Raw genomic sequence first — 25,475 nt, forward strand, 5'->3', positions numbered from 1 at the left:
GTATATATATATATATATATATATATATATGCCAGAAACACTCATGACAATGACAAAACAATTACATTGTCAATCATGTTACGTTATTATTAAAATTTTTCCTTTTCTTTTTACTTCTCCGCTGCCAAGCGCGGGTATTTTGCTATATATATATATATATATATAATAGATAGATATTGATAGATAGATATGACAACAACACTCCTATCAATGACAAAACAATTAAATTAACAATCATCTTACGTTATTTTTAAAATGTTTCCTTTTCTTTTTCATAACTTCTTTAACACACTACTTCTCTGCTACGAAGCGCGGGTATTCGGCTAGTTCTTAAATATATTTTGTTAATTCAATGCATTGTGACCCCCAGGGGGCGCCAGATAGTCCCAAGCCACTGACTGATGCAACACTCGATGTATGAATAAAATAGACTATTTAATCAGACAGGCACCTTAAAACACAATACTCTCCAGATATAAGCCACCATACCACAATAAATCAATACTATTCTTCCCCCTTCTCTCCGCTGAGTGTCACCTGCTGCCTCCCAACTCTGACTCGTTCATGTGTGGCAGCAGGCTTCCTTTTATGCCAGACCCGGGAATCTTTCCGGTGTCATGTCACATCTCCCATGAAGCATTTCTGGCCCATAACTCCAGAAGAGATATTGATCAGTCTGGGGCACTCAGACAGCATTTCTATAATATATAAAATCATTTTAAAGTCCCTTCCTTTTAAAGATCCCAGAGTATAGTGGGAAAAGGATATTTTACTCAACATTTCTGAAACAGAGTGGAAGGCAGCCAAGCACAGAATTCACTCGAGCTCCATATGTGCAAAACATTAAATAATTCAACTTAAAATCTTTTATCGAGAACATCTGTCTCGTTTAAAATTGTCCAATATGTTTCCAGGGCAAGATCCAACCTGTGAATGTTTCAATCGAGCTCCAGCTTCACTGGGCCACATGTTTTGAGCCTGCACCAAATTAACATTATTCTGGATGAAAATTTTTAAATGCCTTTCAGACAGCCTTGATGTCACAGTTCCACCTAATCCACTAACAGCTGTGTTTGGTGTACTCCCAGATGGACTTAAAGTGGAGAAGGATAAACAAACTGTAATTGTCTTTACTGCACTATTGGCACGTAGACTTATCTTGCTCAACTGGAAGAATTCTAGCCCACCTTTTTTAAGTCATTGGGTAAATGATGTTATATACCATTTGAAATTGGAAAAAAATCGAATTCTGACTTAGAGGATATGTTCAAAACATTTTTAAATCCTGGCAGGAACTAATCAATAGCATTTTTAGAAAGTAGAGAGGTCCTCCTCTGATGACACCCTCTATTGGAACATAGGGACCCCGAGAGGCCTGCACCTGCAGACTTTATATCCCAAGCACCTCTGTGGGAGTTCAAACTGGGTTCCCATATGAGGACCACTCCCACCTTGCGTATGGGAGATGAAGCCTATACCAAATCTCAGCTTCCACTGTTCTGTTCATTATCTCCTGCTATCCAGTTATTTCTCTACTCTGCTGGCCAACTTGCCATTGCTCTGGCCTCCTGTCCGGCTAGTGTATTTTTCCCTGTCTCATCCTGGATGCCCGTTCTCCTCCTACAACATACAAAATGCCGTGAAGAAGTATTTACCACTCTGATGCTTAATTTTATTATTACATTTTGTTAGATTTTCAACCATAGCTTTGGCAAGTTGTTATGTCTGTGACTTCCTGGTTCTGCAATTTGATCACATCCACCTGCTACACCACATTTACTAGGTGGTAGATTAACTTTCTTTTTTCAATAGAATGAAGTTATGTGTTTTAATAATTTTTTTTCTCATTGTGCTGGAGAGTGACAGTGTGTTTGTTGGACATTTTGAATGAACTCTGTACATGTTACACTACTACTACTGATACCACTACTACAACAATAAATGCATCCATAAACTTCCTATAGTTGCTGGTCTGGTTACTGTATCATAGTATACCATGATCATCAGGAACATTCTAGTAGAACAATGTGAACTCAGTGAAGTTTTTACACATGAACTGCTCGTTTCTGACCCATCCCAAGATGTCAATAGGGTTTTGGTCCAGAATTGACTAGGCCATTTAAAAACTCTGAGCTTGTTTGTCACGCATGGGTGTCGGAGGACTCCTCTAAGGGAAAGGTACACAATAACCCGAGACAAGAGGGGGGGCTCCCGCTGACTTTGTCCTGTTGTTCTTCTTCCCTCACAGCTCTGAAAAGGGCACTTAACCCCTCCCGTTCTGGTAGTTGCGCTATAAAAGAAGCACCGGTAAAGAAAAAGGTGTTTTTGCCGGGAGATCGGAACAAGCCCCATGGCAGAGCACGTGATTCTCAAAAAGATTCCTAAGGAGAAAGAAATCCCTGATCGGCATCGCACATTGGTGCCATTTTCGTTGCTTTTGTTTCATTTGCTTGTTTCGTCTTACGATGATTAAAAGGGACGACCCGGTTGGCGTCCCAACATTTCGACTGTTTCCAGTCTGTCCTACCACTGCCCAACTACACTGTTTTACTTCATATGTTCTGATATACACTTGCTTGTGTGTTTCACAATATTTTCTTTCTGCTGCATTCTCAACTCATCAAAAGATTACCTTGCATTCCCTGAGAAAGAAATTATCCAATCATGACCAGCCAAAGATCTTGGCAATTTTATGAAATTTTTACGGGAGCCAAAAATAAAACAAAGATGCCTGTTTAACAAAAAAAAAAGAATTATTAAAACACATTTGCACAATAGATTTGAATGTTTTCTGTGATTATATCTAATATTTTATTTTAAACTGTGCTAACATATATATTGTGATAAGAATGAGTCGGAGACATCATAAAGATTTGGGGAAGCCACCCGTATAATTGAATTGGCTGCAAAAGTAGTTTTAAATTGCACGATGTGCTTAGTTCAGAGTTCAGAACAGAACTGCCTGTACTGAGGCAAGATGGCAGTTTTAAAGGGCTGGAAGGGAAATGACGTCATCTATGCCAGAACTGGGAGTGGTGTCCTTGTGCCCAGAAGTGACGTCATCCATAGGGCCAGCAACAGGCGGGATTTCCCGGAAAAGGTCTGCAAGGGACTGAGAGAGATAGTCAGTACATTCCGCCACCCACTGGCCTGGCGTAGAATTACTAGTGTTTAGGCCCTTCAGCTGATTCCCATGCGCACGTGTGTGACAAGGCCCCACCCCTTAGCCCAGACCCACCAGGTCGGGCGGACCTGTCCGAGAGGTCGTGGACTCGAGAGAGGGCATCAGCATTCGTGGCCCAAGAGGTAGTACCTCAACTGTGTAATTGGACATTTTATCGCAAGAGCCTCCCGTTCCACTGCTGCATACCTGGTTTCCTGATCCAGCAGTTTCCGTCTCAGGTACATGACGGGGTGTTCAACACCATCAACGCTTTGGTTCAGCATGGCCCCTAGGCCTGTGTCCGAAGCGTCCGTCTGGAGTATGAAAGGAAATGAAAAGTTGGGTGCTTTCAACACAGGTGCTGACGTAAGGGCCTGTTTTAGGTCACAAAATGCAGCAGCAGTCTTGTCAGTCCATACCACGTGGTTTGGAGTCCTTTTCTTTGTTAAGTCTGTCAAGGGTGCTGCTCTCTCAGAGAACCGGGGTACAAACCGGCGGTAGTACCCGGCCAAACCGAGGAAAGCCTGCACTTGCCGCTTGGTAATCGGATGGGGCCAGTTTAACATGGCAGTAACTTTGGAACACTGTGGCTTCACGGCACCCCGACGCAACAGGTAGCCCAAATACTTACCCGCTTTTAACACAAAGAAACAGTTCTTGGGATTAATTCGAAGCCCGGCGTCACCCAGCGTCCGCAATACCGTTTCCACCTGCCTCACATGGTCCTTCCATGTGCTGGAATAGATGACAACATCATCCAAATAGGCAGCACTGAACGCGTTATGAGGCTGGAGCACTCTATCCACCAGAAGGTTGCTGGCACCCCATGTAACCTGAATGGGAGGACCCGGTACTGCCAGTGCCCACTGGGAGTGCTAAACGCGGTCTTCTCCTTCGCGGAGTCCGTTAAAGGAACCTGCCAGTACCCCTTCGTCATGTCAAGTGTGGTCAAATATTCTGCCTGTCCCAACCTCCAACTCCCGTCGGGCTTACTGACCAAGACAATTGGACTGGACCAGGGACTATAGCTTGCTTCAATCACACCTAGATCCAGCATGCACTTGATCTCAAGCTCCACTTCTGCCTTCTTTGCTTCAGGAAGCCGATATGGGCGTTCTCGCACGACAACCCCAGGTTCTGTCACTATGTTGTGCGCAATCAGAGAGGTCCGTCCAGGCTGCTCACTCACTACCTCCGGAACTGACGAGATCGCTAATTCTAGCTCACGTCTCTGTTTAGCACTCAAGTCGGGTCCGAAGTTAAGGCGATCGGTCTGAGCCAAGAAAGAGCGGGGCTGAGCAGATGAGGGATCAGGATCCCTCTCCTTCCACGGCTTCAGCAAGTTGACATGATACACCCGCTCGCTCAGCCAACAATTGGGTTGTTTTACCAAATAATCAACGAGCCCTTTCCTCTCCTTAACTTCATACGGGCCTTGCCAGTGGGCAAGCAACTTAGAATGTGAGGTAGGAACCAACACCATGACGCGATCCCCCGGTTGGAACTCCCGGAGAGTCGTGCCACGGTCATAATAGTGGGCCTGTGCTGCTTGCGCATCTTCCATGTGACTTTTTAACAAAGGTCGGATTTTTCTGAATCGATTATGTAACTGCGTGATATACTCCAATATACTGCTAGAGGGGAGAGCTTCTCCTTCCCATCCCTCTTCTAAGACATCCAATAGCCCTTGGGGTTGTCGGCCATATAACAGTTCAAAAGGGGAGAACCCCGTAGAGGCTTGTGGAACTTCCTGATAAGCAAAGAGCACGAGGGGGAGGAACTGTTCCCAGTTCCTCCCGTCCCCGTTGACCACCTTGCGTAGCATCTGCTTGAGAGTTTGGTTAAACCTCTCGACAAGACCGTCAGTTTGAGGATGATATACTGCGGTCTTTAGGTGCTTTATTTTTTATTTTATTTTTTTTTAATTTTTTAAAATTTTATTACAATCCATACATAGAAATCAAGTTTTTACAAAAAAAAAGAATTATGTTAAGAACAGATCGATCCCCACCCTGAGAGAGAGAGCAAGCCAAACGTGTAAAATTTAAGGCTTGTAAAATACCTAAATTAATAAATTCTCTGTGCTTTATAAACTTATTTTAAAATATTACTGATTAGATCCTGCCATGTTTTGAAAAAAGTCTGTACAGATCCTCTAACTGAGTATTTGATTTTTCCAATTTCAAATAATATAACACATCAGTTTCCCACTGACTTAAAGAGGAGAGTTTGGGTTCTTCCAGTTTATCAGAATAAGTCTGCGTGCCAACAGTGTAGTGAATGCAATCACAATTTGTTTGTCTTCTCCACTTTAAGCCCTCTGGAAGAACCCCAAACACAGCTGTTAATGGGTTAGGAGGGATTGTGAGTCCAAGGCTGTCTGAGAGGTAATTAAAAATTTTGTCCAGAATAATGTTAATTTGGTGCAGGCCCAGAACATGTGACCCAGTGAGGCTGGGGCTTGGTTGCAACGTTCGCAGGTTGGATCATGCCCTGGAAACATTTTGAGAGTTTTAGTCGAGACAGATGTGCTCATATATAATTTTGAGTTGTATAATTGTATGCTTTATGCATATGGAGCTCGAGTGAATTCTCTGCATTGCTACTTTCCACTCCTTTTCTGATATATTAATTGAGAGATCTTTTCCCAGTGTCCTCTTGGATCTTTGAAAGGAAGGGATTGTAAAATGATTTTATATATTGTAGAGATGGAGTCTAATCCTTGAAATTGAGCAATATTTTTCCAGCGTGGATGAGGGTGCAAGATGAGGAAAATCTGGAAGGTTCTGTTTAACAAAGTTCCTGATTTGAAGATAGTGAAAGAAATGTGTAGCTGGAATGTTAAATTTGGAATGTAATTGTTCATAGGATGCAAAGACGTTGTCTATATAAAGATCTCTAAGCAAGTTAATTCCAAATTTTTCCAGATATTAAAACTGCATATGTTTGGAAGGTTGAAAGAGGTGGTTCTCTTGCAGGTGCCACAGATAGAAGCTTCTCCGTCTTAAAATGCTTTCTACATTGGTTCCAGATTCTAAGTGAGTGGAGCACAATTGGGTTATTAGTGTATTGCCGATAACGTGTGTTTATTGGAGCACAGAGCAAGGAATACAAAGAAGTACTGCAGGATTTTACTTCTATTGCGGTCCAAGCCTGTGTATGTTCTTCTATTTGTGTCCAGGTTCTTATCGCCTGTATATTTGCTGCCCAGTAATAAAACTGGAAGTTAGGTAGAGCCATGCCGCCTTCTGCCTTTTGTCTTTGTAGGGTCGCTCTTTTGATGCGTGGATGTTTTGAATTCCAAATAAATGAGGTTATTGTTGAATCTAATTGCTTAAAGAATGATTTATTAATGTATATTGGATGTTTTGAAATAAAAAAAGGAGCTTAGGAAGAATATTCATCTTAACAGTGTTAATTCTTCCAGCTAGTGTGAGATGAAGGGTTGACCATCTATGCAAGTCTTGTTTAATTTTTTCCATGCAGACGACGAAATTTTGTTGATAAAGAGCTTTATGTTTACTTGTGATGTTTACCCCTAGGTATTTAAACTGTTCTGCAATGATAAAAGGTAGGGTGTCTAATCTAATATTATATGCTTGAGAATTCACTGGAAAGAGTACACTTTTATTCAGATTAATTCTGAGACCAGAGAGCTTTTGAAATTCTGTGAGTGCTGCTAAGACTGCAGGCACAGAATTTTCTGGGTCCGAAATATACAGTACCATATCATCTGCATATAATGAGATTTTCTGTTCCAGTCCTTCTCTGCTAATCCCCTTTATCTGATCAGTATTTCGACAATGTATTGCCAGTGGTTCAATGGCAATGCAAACAGCAGCGGTGACAAGGGCATCCTTGTCTTGTGCCACGCTCTAGTTTAAAGTAGTCTGAGCAAATGTTATTGATGCAAACTGAAGCTTCTGGGTTAGTATACAGTAATTTAATCCATGCACAAATGTTCGGGCCAAACCCAAACTTCTCCAATATAGTAAAAAGGTATTTCCATTCAATCATGTCGAATGCTTTTCTGCATCCAATGATATTAATATTTCTGGGGTGTTTGATTTAGTTGGTGAGTATATTACATTAAACAGGCGTCAAGATTTGAAGATAAGTGTCGGCCCCTAATAAATCCAGTTTGGTCTTGTGATATTACGAGGGAGCACTTTCTCCATCCTTCTAGCTATGATTTTAGAGAGTATTTTAACGTCGTTATTCAGAAGTGAAATTGGTCTGTATGATGCACATTGTAATAAGTCCTTATTTTGTTTTGGAAAGACAGTGATTAGTGCTTGGCGAAAGGTTTGTGGAAGAGATTGGTTATCTCTGGCTTCTGTAAATGTTGCTAATAGGAGGGGAGCTAGCTGAGCGGAGAATTTCTTGTAAAACTCTGCAGGGTAGCCGTCAGGGCCTGCTGCTTTTCCACCTTGGAGTGACTTTATAGCATCTAGTAATTCTGATAATGCCAGAGGTTTATCAAGTTCCTCCACACTAAAAGCGTCAATTTGTGGTATCTGTAATGTATCCAGAAATGCATTAGATTGTATATTGTCTTCTTTAAACTCAGTAGTATATAGGGATTTATAGTAGTCTCTGAAAGTGTGCATTATATTTTTGTGTTCGATGATTTTATCTCCGTTCGTGTTAGTGATTACCGAGATTGCGTTGCGTACATCTTGCTTGTGAATTTGTTGCCTAAAAGCTTATTAGCTTTCTCTCCATGTTCATAATAATGATGTCTGGATTTGTAAATTAGATGTTCAGTTTCTTTAGTTGTCAAGAGGTTTAATTCTGAATGTAGAGCCTGCCTCCTCTTATGTAGAGTCTCGCTTGGTAGTCTGGCATGTTCTTCATCTATTTTAGTAATTTCGCTTTTTATCTCCGCTACTTTCTTCGCTTCGGATTTATTTATGTGGGAAAGATATGAGATAATCTGTCCTCTTAAGAAGGCCTTAAGAGTTTCCCAGAGTATTCCTGCAGAGATCTCAGGGGATTTATTTTAAGTAACTTGGCCGTTTCCTTGAACATCGCTGAGGTAAATGGCGTCCCTTGATCCGTAAGGACTTCTTTAGGGATCCCTACACGCGCAAAGACTCCCACTAATTCCTGTGCGATCGCTTTACTGGTAGGAGAGTGCAACGTAACTGACTCTGGATATCGGGTAGCATAATCCACGAGGACTAAGATATATTTGTGTCCTTGGGCTGAGGGCTCCAGAGGTCCTATTATATCGACCCCAATATGCTCAAAGGGAACATAAATCTGGGAGGGGAACGAGAGGAGCACGGTCCCTCCTAGGAATTTGCCGTAATTGACATTCTGGACAAGATATGCAAAAACGGCGAACCTCCTCGTTAATTCCTGGCCAATAAAATCGGAGCTTAATTCGCTCTAATGTCTTTTCGGTGCCTAAATGGCCTCCCATGAGGTGGGCGTGTGCCATCTCGCAAACCTACCGCCGGTAGGTTTGTGGGATTAGCAACAACTTCCGCACCCCGCCCTCATGCTCTGTTATTCGATATAACAGATCATTGTCTAATACAAAGTGGGGCCCACGTGGCATGTGCTGATGAGTGCGTTAGCAATTGACAAGCACGACTGCAGTTTTTGCAAACTTCAGGGAGTCATCATTCCATTGTTCTCTCCTGAAAGATGCCGGTGTTTGGTTGAATTGGAAGTGCATGTCGGAGAGAGGGTCCGGTCTGACCTCAAGGTTGATGACGTATCTAAGTGCGACAGCCTAGGAGCCTCCCCATCCTCCTCGCAGTCTTCCGTACCCGTCTCTGCCGGCTGTTTACACGGCGTGGAATCAGCTTGAGTCGGGTTATCCCCTTCCATGACTAGGCCTACAGGAACAAGGGGAGCAGTTATCCGCACTCCGCACTTACTGTCAGACCAGTCCCGCTCTAGGATCACAGGAGAAGGTGGTGGACCGCCACGGGGAACTTTTTTACTAAGCCTTCGTAACTAATAACACAGAGGGCGGTTTTGTATGTCCGTGTTTCCCCATGTATGCAGTGTATACTGGTCTTTTTCCTCGTCCACTGTCATGGTAGTACGTAACAGCAATCAACAATGGAGATGTTGCTGCCGGAGTCTAGAAGGGCTGTAACTCGAAATCCATTCAGAATCACTACTCCCATATGACCAGTAGCCAGGGGGTTCATAAGTGCACATAACCGTCCTCTCCCCTTCCACCTGCATTCCCCTGCTCTCCCGTGTGAGCGGCCCACCCCACGCCCCGGGGACATCAGAGCAGGCTTTGGTTTATGTGGAAGGGACTTATATGGTGGAACGTAATCCCTACGGAGTCCTCTAGAGGACCGTTCTGCTCTCACAGATTGTGAGGCTGGCTTAGCTGTTAATTGAGTTATTAACTCATCTATGGAATTAAAGTCTCCCCAGACCGGCTGGGTAAAAGTAGCAGGAAGACCATTAATTAAGATGAAGCAGGCCACCTGCTGCACAATTTGCAGGGTAGTTAATTCGAATGGCTTCAGCCATAAACCTACTGTTTCCTAGAGAGCATAAGCTTGCTCCCGGGTTGATCTCTCCGGATCATATTCCCAGCTTTGTAGGTGCTTTACCTGCTGGTCTGGGGACAGCCCGTATGTCTCTGGAACCGTGGTCCCAACGGACGGCTCAGTCCTCTTCTCTGAGAGAACATAGTAAGCCCTTTTCGTTTTCCCCACAGGAACCAGTCCACGTCGGTGGGTATCTTCCACATTCTTCTTGTGTAGGGCTAGGGGCTCGTTTTCCCTTGCTGGAAGCGAAGTCTGCACCGTGTTGCTCCGGACCGCTGAGCGTGCCCCCCACCCGGAAACACGGCCCCGGTACTCTCCTACCTGAGTAAATCCATGGTTACTTCCCGGTTTCTTCTGGGAAGGTTTCATCCTGCCAGCTACGCCACTGTAATAAGAATGAGTTGGAGACATCATAAAGATTTGGGGCAGCTACCCGTAAAATTGAATCGGCTGCAAAAGTAGTTTTAAATAGCACGATGTGCTTAGTTCAGAGTCCAGAACAGAACTTCCTGTACTGAGGCAAGATGGCAGTTTTAAAGGGCTAGAAGGGAAATGACATCATCTATGCCGGAACTGGGAGTGGTGTCCTTGTGCCCGGAAGTGACGTCATCCTTGGGGCTGGCAACAGGCGGGATTTCCCGGAAAATGTCTGCAAGGGACTGAGAGAGATAGTCAGTACTATGACAAACATGTGGTTCGTTTATTTGACAGCCTGTAGACCCAGAGTACCTGGTAGGTAACCACCCACACAATTCAGGTCGGGACACAGACTACAGGCTGTCAAATAAACGAATCACATGCCGTGGCGCAGCGTAAAGGGGCTTCATGATGCCTGAGAGGGGAGCAGTACAGTGTGTATGCCTGATGAGCCCAAATGAGGGCGAAACACGTGTTGCGTACTCTTTGCATTATTTGACAGTAAACTATGCAACATATATATTATATATATATATATATATATATATATATATATATATATATATATATATATATATATATATGTATATATATATATATATATATATATATATATAAAATCCAACATCTGTCTGTCTGTCTATCTGTATGTCTGTCTGCTTTTCACGAGAGATAGTTAACAGATTCAGATCAGGTTTTTTCGTATAATTTGCTTGAACATTTCGGTTGCTTTTGCGACTTCTTTCATTGTGCTAAGTATTATAGTTTGCTTGCGGTACAGATTTATTTGCATGAATCTGAGAGAAAGGCTGCGGGCTGAGGGGAGAGGGACGGGGCCCTCCTCACTCACCCACCAGCCTCCATTCCATTTGGTCTACCTCTCACCACGTGTTGGAGCGTACCTTGCCTCCACTTAGCTAACGATACCTGTTTGTTCAACAGACATTATCATCTACAGATTGTTAAGGAGTAACATTTGACATTTTTCAGAGAGAGACATCACAGCTACATGTGTTTTAGAGGGTAGCTGCTGATTGCCAGAGATATCACGGCAACATGCTTTTCTACCCACGCAGGGGACACTCTCCTGTCAGAGCTGAACACGATCAGATGCGGTGACAATGTTTGATGTTGTAGCTTACCTACCTTCCACTTGGCCAGAATTACATTTTTTTTAAATTTTTGTATTGATTTTTAAAAGTTTCACTACTATATGGGCGGAGCCATGGGGGGCAGCTAGTCTAAAATAAAATGAAATTCGCTATTTTCTTGCCCTAATTGGATAAATGATCTTTTCCACACTCCTTTAAAAAAAAATAGTCATTTGGCACTTGCAAAGCCTCGACAACCGCATAAGTCATAACACTTAGTTTGGTAAAGGTTTATGGATGCGTCCAGTTATGTGCCCTGTTTAAAAATAAATAAAAACATTCTCCAGTCTATGCAGAATCGTTTTTCTCACAAACGGATCTACAATCCATTCACCACAAAGTGAAAGTCATTTATGGTTCATTCAAAACAGACTTCTTCTCATTTACATTGTTGACAACAGAGCTCAATTGTAATGTATATCGAGGGAGAATGTAAGTTCAGAGGGAAGAAACGCTGCTGACTGCGATTTACAATGGATGGAAATTTGAAGGGAACAAGGATTTCTATCATTTCTCATGTTTACGTTGAATTGGTATGCTAGAAGAGAGAAATGATGAGTACCCTTGCTACGCCACTGCAGCAGTGCAGCTCAGTGTTCAAAATAACTGAATGATGGCCATGCAATAACCATCTGAAAAAAAGTTGAACAACGAAAATTACAATTCATTCTGCTGATTATTTTGATATCAACAGAAAGGTCCAGTTCAGTGCTCCACTGAATGAAGCAAATAAACATAGACTTATGACTATTGACATTAAATAGTTTGTTAAATCTATCAAAAGCATTTAAATGGCTTAGCAACTCTTCCAACTGAACACCAATTAGCTCAAGAAGTTGGTCTGAAAGAAATGGTTAATATATATGCACACCACAAATCACAAAACGTATCCCTGGAACACCAGTAAAAGGAAAAAATATACTTGACACTTTATAGGCCTACCTTGTAAATAATCTATATATATATAATTCACTAAGGGCACGCAAGACAGTGAGCGCAAAAGAGAGTGCTACGCCCGCCAACTCACAGAGCCCCGCCCACCAACTCTAAGACCATGGGATACGCATGACAGAGCCCCGCCCGCCATCTCTAACCCTCCTCCCGCGTCATGGGATACGCAAGACAGAGCCCCACCTGCCAACTCTAACTCTCCTACTGCGTCCACCCTCGCTCTCAAGGCATGTGTACTGCCTGCTCATGTGCCTGCATGGAACACCTCACCAAACACAGCCTCAGTGGCTTTCGTCTCTGCTACAGTCCATATGAACCTCAGAGCCATGTTGACTTTTCATTGTTCTTTTCGATACTGGCTGCTTTTCTATATATATAATCGACCAAGTGGCCCGACCATGGGGTATGCAGGACAGAGCCCCACCCGCCCACTCTAACCCTCCTCCCGCGTCATGGGGAATGCACGACAGAGCCCCACCCACCATCTCCATCTCTAATCCTCCACTGTCGCTTTCGAGGCTAAAGAGAAGGCTAAATCAAACAGCTATAATTAGCAAACAAACAAAGATAATTGGCAGTAATAGTGCAAAATTCACAATTGGTATGCCAGTTTGAAAAGATAAGTTTTGAGGGTAGTTTTAAAATGTGTTATTGAATCGAGCTGATGTATATGAGAGAGAAGAGAATTCCCGAGTTGAGGAGCACTTTGAGAGACGCTCATTTAATAATAATAATAATTATTATTATTATTATTATTTAATAATTGCCATTATTAGTGTATAAATGGATATAAATAATTGCATGTAAACGATTCACCAAAATCTGTTCTATGTAAACGATACTGTTTAAAACGTTATTGTTTTTTCATCAGAAAACCCTGTTTCCACGTCTACCTGTATTAGTTTAAATGGCATTTTTAACACTTGCAATAGGGCAGACGCGCTGACTTATCGTGTTGACTAAGCAACACAGTGAATGCGGCGTCTATCTATATATGTCTATGTTTTTCGTAGCCTGCTACAGGAAGGTACTCTCGACCATTGGCATTGGTTTCGCTCCTTGCTATTTTCGTTATACTGCGACGGTGGTTTCCTAAGCCTTTGTTATACTGAATTCCTTTCTCACCGTTTTCCGTTCCTATTCTTACACCACCGTATGCTACGGCAGGCTTCAGCTAGTATGTTATATTACCATGCAGCTATAACAAGACTGTATAGCATAATGCTAACTGGTATGTGATTGAAGGCCAATTTTGAATAAAGTGTTTTCTGTCAGCATTTTCTTATTTAAAAAAACTATAATAGAATATGTTTCTGGGAAGACCAAATGTGTTCAGAAAGCTAAAAAAATCCATAAGAAAAAGGCATCATTTTCTAGATGGTCCGGACCCTTTAGCTATTCTGTTGGAAAACACGTGGGCACTCCTTGGTTGTATGAGCCTCTTTCACACTCTTTCAGCAGCTTGGATGTCCTCCTCATTAAATTATCTTGTCTAGTGTTCCAGAAATCCCTGAGCCAGCCAGGTCCCTAATACACAGTAGGAGTAGGATTCTTGGTTCCAAAATGATTGGAAGTCCCTCAGCCACTGATGGAGCAAAGCGTACCACAAACTCCAACATGTTCACTACTATGCTTGACTGATGGTATGAAATTCTTGTTTGGAAAAACAGGGTTAGTTTTTCTCCAGACACAATGGGGTGTGCAATAGTTCAAACGTCACTAATGAGCTGTCTGTTACCTGAGTATATTTTCAGACATCTTGAAGATCATGTAAGTGTATTTTGGAATTCCACATCTTAGAGAGATTTTGGTAGGATGACTCATTTTGGAAAGATGGACTACTGTCCAAGACTCACCTCATATGAACAACATGGCTATGAGTATGGTTTGGTAATACCCCAGGTCCTGTGATACTGATAAACATCAATGACATTTTTTCAAAGGATTTAATGATTTGAATGATATGCCTCTAGAACCTGTCTGCAACAACACTCACTCTGATGGTAGGAGACACAGCTATTGAGATTTACATTCCGCAGGCCTGGCCTAAATCGGGCTATGTAGTTAACCAGTGCATTAAAACTGGCGACCTTAGTTAAGATATTCCTGTAATTGTTTTAATTCCATATAGAGTGTAGAATGATGCCTTTTTCACACTGGAAAAGTGTTGATTTGATTGCTTTGTGCACCATACAAATGAAAGAAACCCCACAGTTTGGCAACATTTTTATTTCTTGGCCTCGACTCACAAAAAGGCTTGAGAACCTCATTATGAAAAATATATAAATATGAAAAAAATCAGGTGGATTTAACATTTTTCATAACATTGAATTGCTGAACTCATTATTAAGTTTGAAAAATGAGAACTTACATTAACATTAAAGCACTGTAATATAGACAGGCTCACACTTGACACATGCATACTCTTTGACACATGTGTCCTGCATTTCTTCATATACAAAGTGCCAATTTCACCAGGTATTTCTATTAATAATTTGTACAGACTCTTGAATGCTCAGATTTTAGCTTGTAAAGTCTATATTAATGGAACACAATGATTGGAAATGCATTGCATTTTTTTACTATTCAAATATAAACTTAAATACTCTGGTCGAAATGATTTATGCATTTTCATATTGTGGTTTACTTATATGAGATTTTTTCTTTTATTATACATATTCTAAAATTATAATTGATATTGTGATGTGATTCAGCAGTACACAAACCTGTATAGCAGATTTTTCAAATGATATATATAACCATTTTAGAGGTAAATTGATTCTGACAGAAAAGTGGCTACACACGGCAGTAGTGCTATTGGAAACAGCTGCAAAAAGTACAGAAGAGTCTGACGCACAGTCAATTACGGTGTTATCTCATATGAAGACAACAATATGTTTTATTAAAATGCACCAATTTGTACAAAACTGCATGTACATTTGTGTTACTTTTATTAAACTCTGATGGAAACCAAATCTTTATATCTGAACTAGCTACTTCCAAAAAGCACAACTTTTCACCTTTACTCTCTTTCAGATCTGAACCACAGTATAAGACCTCTTGACTTGGATGCTTCCTTGTAAATTTAATAACATTTGTTTTATATATTACACTTGGTCTAAAACAGTTCTAAGTATTTTTTATATTTCTCAGCTTCTGGAAGATAAGATGAGCTTCAAGGTAAGTTTTGATGATTTAGACATTTGTGCTGAATTGTAGTTCATATCATTCATTGATAACACCTCTTTTGTCTTTCACAAGCGTAATTAACATTTTACTTGAATTCAGAAATCTGTGTAGTTCATAAGTCTTTTAAGGTTAAGGGTCGTTTAACTTTCTGACTTAAGTAATGAAATGGGTTTTCTTATGCTTTACTATTTCAATACATACATATACTATCCACACCAATACTCACACACGCACACACATATAAAATATACACGCATCTTGGAGTGGAATAACATATTATTCAAAACACAATAGAGTATAATTTTGGCTTTTACTTCAGAAATCTGATCTCTATGCAGAAAACTCTAGGAATTACTGATCGAACGATGGCGCGCCTGAGCCAATCAAGTGCGCGAATTGCACACAATGTGCTTGCGAGGAATTCTGCCAGTCGGCTAAAACGCTGTAAATTGGCCACGTATATCATAACTGTGAGGCGAGCGACGAAGTCACCAACTTTATTCCCTTGTTATATTGTAAGTTTTCTCTACCTTTTTCATTTTCGGTGTATCTGATTTCTTTTAAAATTGCATTTAAAACTTTAAAGTAATCTTTTTAGCAATCTTATGAATGCTTTCAACTTGATTTAGGAGTATTTAGCAAGAAGTGCTTCTCTATAGGTGCATGATGACGAAACAAATAGTACTGAAATGCAAGGCTATTTTGTTGAACTGCATTTTTGGAATTTTTCCATTGCGTGTTAATGTTAACGTGTGCGTGTGTTTAGCAATGTTATCTAAAAGCTTTATATGAAACTTTTTCATATAAACGATTTTTTTCAGCTTGTATACGGACAAATCAGAATACACACTAAATTATGCTGATTTAAGTTTTTATTACCTCCAGTAACTTGCAGCAGTGCTTAACATAAGCAATGCTAATGTCGTTGTTAATCGTTGTTTGTATTTTAGCGTGTGTAAAAACCCGTTACAAATTATACGCAAAGTTGGCTTTTCTCATATTTTCTGATTTTTATTCATATCGGTGTCCTTTAGATTTCTTTTCATTTTAACTTTGTTAGTCAGTAAAGAACTGCAGCCCTGCCCAGGGCTGCTTACTGCCTTGTTCCCAGTACTGCAGCCCCGGCAAGTCTAATATGAACTAAAAATAACTTGCAGAAAGTTCTGTTATTTCGTTTAGTATGGCGTCCCGCTCAGGCCAGGTTCCTGCCTTGTTTCCATGTCTGTTGGGATTGATCGTGGCTCCTTTGGAATTCTTGCTTGAGAAAGGGGCCATGAAAATGCAGATTGGAAAGGGAAATCATTGTCATAATGTAAAAGTTACGAAATGTTTTCTGTGTAAGTGCTGATTTTGCGTAACTATGCATGAGCGGCAATGCCACTGAACGTCGCATTCCACGTGTCACTGTGTACTGGGATAAGGGAAAGTTTCAATAACTGGTCTTTCTTAATGAATGGCGAGTAGTGTAGTGTAAAAACAAATCTTGCGTTTTTCCATGGCATGTAAAAAGAATTAAATAATTACCAATGATATAAATAATTACAGATGTGTATACATTTAAACATAAATAAGACCGCGATATAGGCAACGGGGTGTCATTAAACTAAAAGGTTGGTTGTTGTTTATTCCAAACATACATGTACAGTACTAACTTTTTTTGCCAGTCTTTACCTTGGGGGTTGAGAATGCGGACACGGTTTGGGTATGTAATATAATATAATATAATATAATATAATATAATATAATATAATATAATATAATTTTGAATTGATTCCGGTACCATCAGCTTCAAAGCAACAACCATCATAGGACTGTCCGCCACTCTCCCGCCAGGCATATACTGTATTAATGAATTATATTGTGTTAAATTCCCTTGTCAGACTGGCACGATGAATAGCGATTTGCGATTTCTGGCTCTGTCTAACAATGTATCGAATTTTCAGGTCATGCTGCGTGTTTTCTTTCTCCGGTCACGTCACAAAATGACGGGTGTGATGTTAGGTGGATTAGTTCTGAATTGACAAAGTTCGCGCTAATGTGCCACCGGCAAAGTAGCGTGCCGTTAGGGTTAATTTCTGTCTAGTGTCAACATAGTTCCCTTTTAGTTATTCTGTATTAGAATAAGGTGCTCAACAAAGGGGTATGTGGATTTTATGTAACATTTTGCACTACTTTTATGAAATCTACTGTACTTTTCAAACGGAACTACATTCTCCTGACTTATTTTTCAAATACTAAATGTATTAGGAATTTTTGGAAAAACTCTGGCTGGATCCATTCCAACTGTCTGATCATTTTGAGGTTCCCAATTGCCAGGGGGCGCGAATTCCCTGTGGACCTTTCATAAAAGCGCAGAGTTCCCCGCCCCCACCGGTCATTGGCAGTTGAGGGAGATTTTTTTTTTTTCGAAGAAGGTATTACATAGGCAACGGGAAAACAGATTAATTTTGTGGCCGCCGTAAGGGTAAAAAGTAAGTTAACTGAAGCAAGAGGTAGTGACAGCTGCTGCTGACTTGCAAAGTACTGCACTGCACATGTATGTTAATAAGCAAACTCCTATTCCCCCGACACTATGTACGTCTCCTCTCCTTCATGCTTTTCAAAAGACCATCGCGATGCATGTGTCCGTCCATTTATTCTTTTTTAATTCAGATTAAGAACTGTAAAGAAGGGCTCAGATTCGTTCGCAAAAAGGGGCGGTGAGTAGGCGTGCCCTTCGACGATGACGTCACCACCACTCATGATTATTTAGTGACACATAGGCAAGCAGGACTAGGAACTGGCTGCTTCTGGTTTGTCTGCGTTCAACTACAGGAGCTGGTGGGGGGGGTTCCAGCCACAAACAAAGAACCGGCTTTCTGACGACGATCGGAGCGAAAGGTACCTTACAAATGCATGTATCTTTGAATAGTTTTGATGAGTGACATGAGTTGTGTTAGTGAAAGGCGAACCGGAGCTGGCGACAAGAAAAAGAGCGAAGCACACGCTACTCCGCTCTGTAGCGTCACAACTTATCCATAGCCTTTAGGCACTTATTTTGTTAGCACTAGTCAAACTGTATTTTCTTGTGGATTGGCTTTAAGCTGTCGGGCATCGCCTTTTTAAATGTGGAGGAGTGTAATCAATGCGGTTAACTTGATTGCCCGAAGAGGGCACGGTTCCATTATTTGTTAAATATACGTGCTTGACAGCAAGTGACAATAATCCGCGGTTGGTTAAGAACAACAACAATTATCAATTATCCTGCGCGCGCCGTGACGACACTGCGGACTGAGTTGTGCGCCTAGCAGCCTCTCTCACGTTATTTTCATTATTTAGACGTGAGAGTGAAGAAGGGGGCGGGCGCTGTTTTCTGCAATTCTACTCTTTATTCAGATTTCAGCCTTCTATATAGCCGGGAACACTCTGTGCCCTACCTGCTATTCAGACCCTAAATGTGCAGGAAGCGCGAAGATCGCACCTTGCGTCTCGTAGCATCTGATAAGACGTGTAACTGGAGACAAAGGAACTAGACGTTTTAATTTACATTGTTGCTAACATAAGGGAAACTTTGGGAAACTAAGTTGGCATCGTCGATACAGAAACGCGAGCTCATTTTATTGATTAGCTCTGAAGTGTTACAAGCTACAAATAAGATTTATGCCAGGTGAGTGGCAAACCGGGCACGCACCTGCAGTTTATCTGAAGCAGATGCGCACGTTGTGTCCTCCCGAGTGTACCCGCGGCGCTACTGACTCGCAGGATGCTGCTGCCTGCTGTCACTCACGCATTAAAGGATTTGTAGCGTACTTACTACAAAAGCAAGCGTTTACCATTCCGAGTAAACATTTGCAGAAAGTAATCTTCTATGTTTTATGTCGATAGCGCTGTCATTTCCACAGTAAAGAGAACTCTTGAAAATCGGAAGCAGAGAAACCCCAAGTGAAGCGGTCAAGAAATGAAGCCACATAGGCGTAGTGCACACGGAGGATTACATATCTTTGTAAACATCTGTCGTTTTGAACAGTATGAGATTGCAGCTGTGAAAAGACAGGAAATGTGAAAGAAATTTGGGCTCTACAAGAAGATGTACATGTGCGCATCTCTCCAATTCAACTGCTTTAAAATAATATTTTTAAAGGGAACTCAAAATTGTTTCCCCAAAAAGAAAAACATCTGCGTAAGTCGTGATCCTCAGGGCACTTTCCAAATACACTACTGTTCTCCATGGTTTTTAGCAACAGCATCAAATGTAAGTGTGAGGCAAGGAGTACAACTGGACTGTGAGCTTGAGGTGTGTAAGAACAGCATTATAGAGAAAAAGGAAAAAAAAAAGTATGCATTGACCTTTGTGCCTCTTTCCAGCTGCACTATTTTAGATTATTACAGGGCCAAAAGTGTAACCGGGCTGGAGACTGAGATGAAGAAAAAAGAAAATGTATGTAGTGCTGGAGAGCTGCAGTTAAATGTTTGTTTGAATTTAGGTAAAGGTGCAAATTTTGGTGATGTTATATAATCAAAGGTGACAGGCTTCAACATTACCATTGAACACTGCAAACCACTGATGCTTGTAGTTTAAAAAGCTTGCACTGATGGAGTGTATAGAACATTTCTAGTGTTTTGCTGCTTAAACAATGTTTAATGTGCTAGAAGGAAAAAATATATACAGTATATATAATTTTACAATTATTTGAAAAAGGCTGTGGCTTTCATATGGTTCAAAACGTTGGGTTTGGATTATTAGTGTGTTAAGTGTTTTGTCATATGTGGAGTACAAACTGGAACAGAAATGTGTGCATATTTTTATTGTTATTGGAAATTTACTATTTATTATTGACAGTGTGAAGTTTTCCTTTTTGTGTGTGTGACCCAGGTTTACATTTGATTTAAATTCTGTTATGACAGCAATAGGTGCAAGTCTGTAACTAACCCAAAATGAAAAACCAGTCCCCTGCAGAGAACAACTGAGTACACCTTGGTTCTCATTCACACTTGAATAGTTTAAACTTGCCAGTTGACACAATAGCTTGTTTTTAGTGTGTAGGAAGGAAGAGCAATTTATTTGTACATCTCACAAATATTGTGGATGGGAAGTGAACTTGGTATTTTAGGTGGCAGCAAATACCTTCTTCATCACCATGTAACCTATATTATTGTGGAGTGTCATATACATTTTTTTTTCAGAAAAAATGTATTTTAATAACAAAAGAAAGTGTTCACATGATTTCTTTTTATGTATAACCCACTACCTTTTTAAATGTTTCTGTTAAGGTTATTCTTAGGTCAAAATGGCCCCGCATGAGTGTGGATTGCTGTGTGTGAACGTGGCCTGTAATGGGGCTGTACTCCAAGTGCGGCTGGTTGTCTGGCTGCTGTGATGGACATGATTTCAAAAAATGAATGAATCAGTCAAACTAAATACATATTTTTATTAGTAAGTGAGAAACACATAATATTAGGCATTTACATGTTCATTTCTGACTGAAAAGTATATCTGAAGGTTATGCTTTCCCTGACATTGGTAAGCAGCACTTGATCAGGTTTTTATTTTATTTTTTTACCCTGGATACTTGCAATGTGTTAAGTATATTTAAAGTGATTACTCTTATCAGATCTGTTGAACTCCTTACAAAAATAATCTTGCACATGTGGATTCCATCCTTAAGTTATAATTTCCTGTACTGAGTTCCTAGGCGTATACTGTCAGGCAGTGTTTTTTATTTTTTATTTTCTCTCTGTTCCCTTCCTGCCTCTTGTTTGCCTATCATGAACACTTCAAAGCAGGGCTGTTTGCCGTTTAAGTTTGTTTGCTCTAGGGCCTACATTTTTTTTTTTATTATTTTGTTTAAATAGTGTGGAGAAACCAAGGTAGCCTGGCAGTAAATAGGATAATTGCTGGGTTTTTTTTTTGTCCCATTGTCCATGGTTTAAAATGCCTTGTTCATGCTGCTGTTTTTACTCGCTGACTTCTTATTGTCCAAACAGATGAATGGCAACTGTGTTTATCATCCCGTTCTGTGCCAGCTTTTCATGTGCTTGATACTTGGTATGTGTGCCAGCTGCTGGATGACTAATGAGTGTGTGCATGGTTGTTGAGTGTACAAGAAATCCCTTCATATTGCCAGGCAGCGCGTATTCAGTTTAATACATGACTCTGCTGTGTTTGCTGACCCAAAGGTATCTTATTACAATTTTCCTTTTTATGGAAGCACAGATTTAAAGAAAAAATTAAAAGGTGTGCAGCATTATAATGGAAGTTTAAGTAAATAGCCTTAAAACCTCAGGACAGCAGATTTAATCTTCAGTATTGACTGATGCTGTGACCCCTTAAAACTTATCAGTTACAGTATATACTGTAGTTGTAGGATCTAAATTTCTAAATTGTGATAGAGGGAGGAATCCTCATATAAAGCACATGTAGGGTATTTAAGTTTGAAGTTTGCAAAGCATATGGTCATCATTGATTATTTTATTTTAACATGTGCATAAATTATTTTGTTTCAGTGCTTAAAAAGTAACTTAAATGATGTTTGTTTAGTGCAATGGAAGGCAATTATGTGTTTAAATTGCAGTATGTAGGCCATGATTCAGTTTTCCTCAGTATCTATCTATCTATCTATCTATCTATCTATCTATCTATCTATCTATCTATCTATCTATCTATCTATCTATCTATCTATCTATCTATCTATCTATCTATCTATTAAATTCTATTAATTTTATTTTTTAAATGTTAAGTTTACTGATCTATTGTTCTCTGTTACCATTAATAAATTTAAAAGTTATATCGCAGGAAAAAATACTGAGGCTCAATCAACCTTAACAACCCCTTCTACTCTTCCTTATGGGAAACAGAGCTCTGCTGTACATTTCGCAATAAGTTGCACTTTTTAGAAATATATTAGTATTGCACAATAGGAATTAGTTGTATATGCAGTGTAGTAGTAGTCACTCTTCATACTCCATTCTCCCTGCTAGAGAACCATCACTTTCTGTATATACAGTATTGCCTACTTGACACTGCCACAATAAAATGTATATATGAGAGTGATTAAAAATTTTCATGTTTAGTACAAATTGTGAAGTTTCAATTATGCCACATTCAAAGGGAACTTGTTTAAACATATTGAAATGTGAACACCATTTGTAAATATTGCTCTTGTTGAAGGACATTTAAGTGGGACTACAATATTTGAAACTCGGGACTACTAAGAAGTGCCATAAAATGGTTTAACAAACACTTGGTATTTGAGGTTATCAACTCAATTTAAGTGCTCCTTATTTGAGAGCATCAGAAGATTCGAAATATGTAACAATGTGATTTATACTTGAACTGGATACCCAAATGTAAGCAGTATGGTATCCATTTTATAAGGAACACTCAAGAAATGGTAAGGGGAAACTTATGACAAAGGGGTTTTTGTGTAGCAGGATCTTTATTACAGAGATACTTTAATATTGTAGACTGCATAGTACCTCTGATGATTTTAACCAAGACAGACATTTACAGGAAGAATTGTGATGTTACTAACTGTAGAGTCTTTGCTTTAAATAATAAAGGATAAAGATGGAAACATACTCACGAGATGGAAAGAGTACTTTGAGAGGCTGATGAATGAGAGAGAGAAGGTTGGATGATAGTGAATCAGAAGGTCCGATGGATTAAGGAGGAAGTAAGGACAGCTGTGAAAAGGATGAAAAATGGAAAGGCCATTGGTCTAGATGATATACCTGTGGAAGCATGGAGGTGTTTAGGAGAGATGGCAATGGAGTTTTTAACCAGATTGTTTAATGAAATCTTGGAAAGTGAGAGGATGCCTGAGCAGTGAAGAAGAAGTGTACTTGTACCGATTTTTAAGAATAAGGGGGATGTGCAGAGCTGTAGTAATTACAGGGGATAAAATTGATGAGCCACGGCATGAAGTTATGGGAAAGAGTAGTGGAAGCTAGGTTAAGAAGTGAGGTTATGATTAGTGAGCAGCAGTATGGTTTCATGTCAGGAAAGAGCATCACAGATGCAATGTTTGCTCTGAGGATGTTGATGGAGAAGTTTAGAGAAGGCCAGAAGGAGTTGCATTGCATCTTTGTGGACCTGGAGAAAGCATATGACAGGGTGCCTCAAGAGGAGCTGTGGTATTGTATGAGGAAGTCGGGAGTGTCAGAGAAGTATGTAAGAGTTGTACATAATACTGTATGTACGGGTTAAGTGTGACAGTGGTGAGAACTGCAGTAGGAGTGACGTGCGTATTCAACATGGAGGTGTGATTACTTCAGGGATCAGCTCTGAGCCCTTTCTTATTCGTAATGATGATGGACAGGTTGACAGACGAGATTAGACAGGAGTTCCCGTGGGACTATGATGTTTGCTGATGACATTGTGATCTGTAGCGAGAGTAGGGAGCAGGTCGAGGAGACACTGGAGAGTTGCAGGTTTGCTCTAGATAGGAGAGGAATGAATGTCAGTAAGAACAAGACAGAATACGTTTGTGTGTGTGTGTGTGAATAAGAGGGAGGTCAGAGGAATGGTGAGGATGTAAGGAGTAGAGGTTTTTGAGTTTAAATACTTGGGATCAACAATTCAGAGTAATGGGGATTGTGGAAGAGAGGTGAAAAAGTGAGTGCAGGGAGGATGAAATGGGTGGAGAAGAGTGCCAGGAGTAATTTGTGACAGATGGATATCCGCAAGAGTGAAAGTGAAGGTCTGCAGGATGGCAGTGAGACCAGCTATGTTATATGGGTTGGAGACGGTGGCACTGACCAGAAAACAGGAGACAGATGTGGAGGTGGCAGAGTTAAAGATGTTAAGATTTGCATTGGGTGTGACGAGGATGAACAGGATTAGAAATGAGTACATTAGAGGGTCATCTGAAATTGGAAGATTGAGAGGTGAGATTGCATTGGTTTGGACATGTGCAGAGGAGAGATGCTGGGTATATTGGGAAAAGGATGTTAATGATAGAGCTGCCAGGCAAGATGATCCACTGTGGCAACCCCTAACAGGAACAGCCGAAAGAAGAAGAGTCTTTGCTTCAAATAGTAATATGTAACCCATTCCTTCCTTTTCTAGGTCCATTGTGGTTACTATTGATTGTCTTCCTGTTGCACACAAAGTATTTGGGTGCATTTAAATGTGTAGGAATTTATATTTTTATAGCCTTATTTACAGACACACAGTGGGAATGAATGCAATCTGTTTTCAAATAGAATAGAACCTGAAAGAGTGAATGTACTAGTACTAGATACTAGGTAAATGCAAGAATATATAGATGCTAATTGTTTTTTTTTTCTTTTAGCAATATACAATATGTTCATCTAAGCTGACAGTGTTACATTTAAATACTGTGAAAAGAATATAAAAAAAAAAACAAACAAAAATGAGTACCATTGTGGAAAGTAAGGAGAACGTGCAATTATACAACATGTTGATCTCGGACTAAGAAGATATCTTTCAAGTTTCACTGTTTTACTAGCTTGTGAATATCAAATCCACGACATAACTAGTGAACAGAAGTTTTTTTTTCCAAATATCTTATTGAAATTGGAGATCAGCTGAGATTTTTCAAATATATGGAGTGGCATGTTTACTTACTTTTGAGTGAGGAAACCGACTGTGCTTTGGTGAAAAGTTCAGAAAGAGAAAAATATACTCTTGTGAGATTACACTTGCATCACTTAATATATTGTCAGTTTAGTTTGTCTATTGTAGCTAAAGTAAATTATTTTCTTGTGGAAATACTTAATTAGAAAAAAAAAACCCTGACATTTAAAATGTATGAGTCTAGAAGACTTGTCTGACATTTAGCACTGTTAAAAGTATTTATGAATATTGTTATAAGGAATTTGCAGATGCCACCTTAGGGGTGCATGTTCAATACATTTTTCTGTGTGGAGTCTGTATATTCTTCTCCTGTTTATGTAGGACTTTTTAAAAGTTTGCTTTAGAATATTCAGGTTATACTAATTGCAGAATATAAGTTGATCAATTAAGTAAGTATACCACTTTAAATTTTCATCCACCCAAGATTAGCTTGTGCTTTGAAGCTAGAGCTTCCAAAATATTTGTTCAATTTTTTTGACTAAGTAATGAATAAAATATGT

At 40.1% G+C, this 25,475-nt stretch overlaps 1 protein-coding gene across 2 annotated transcripts in view; it reads left to right on the forward strand.

Annotated features, from left to right (window-relative positions):
• Window positions 1-15,824: 15,824 nt before the first annotated feature.
• smox (spermine oxidase) overlaps window positions 15,825-25,475 on the forward strand; it is a 126,854-nt gene continuing 117,203 nt past the window's right edge. The window contains exon 1 of one of the 2 annotated variants that reach the window (XM_039751818.1): window positions 15,825-15,913. The gene's annotated coding sequence lies outside the window, so the exon portion shown is untranslated. Of the gene's footprint in view, window positions 15,914-18,169; window positions 18,279-25,475 lie in introns of those variants that run through there. The other variant, XM_039751819.1, reaches the window with a different exon arrangement.

Source organism: Polypterus senegalus, chromosome 4, assembly GCF_016835505.1.
Source record: "Polypterus senegalus isolate Bchr_013 chromosome 4, ASM1683550v1, whole genome shotgun sequence".
NCBI classification, from domain to species: Eukaryota; Metazoa; Chordata; class Cladistia; order Polypteriformes; family Polypteridae; genus Polypterus; species Polypterus senegalus.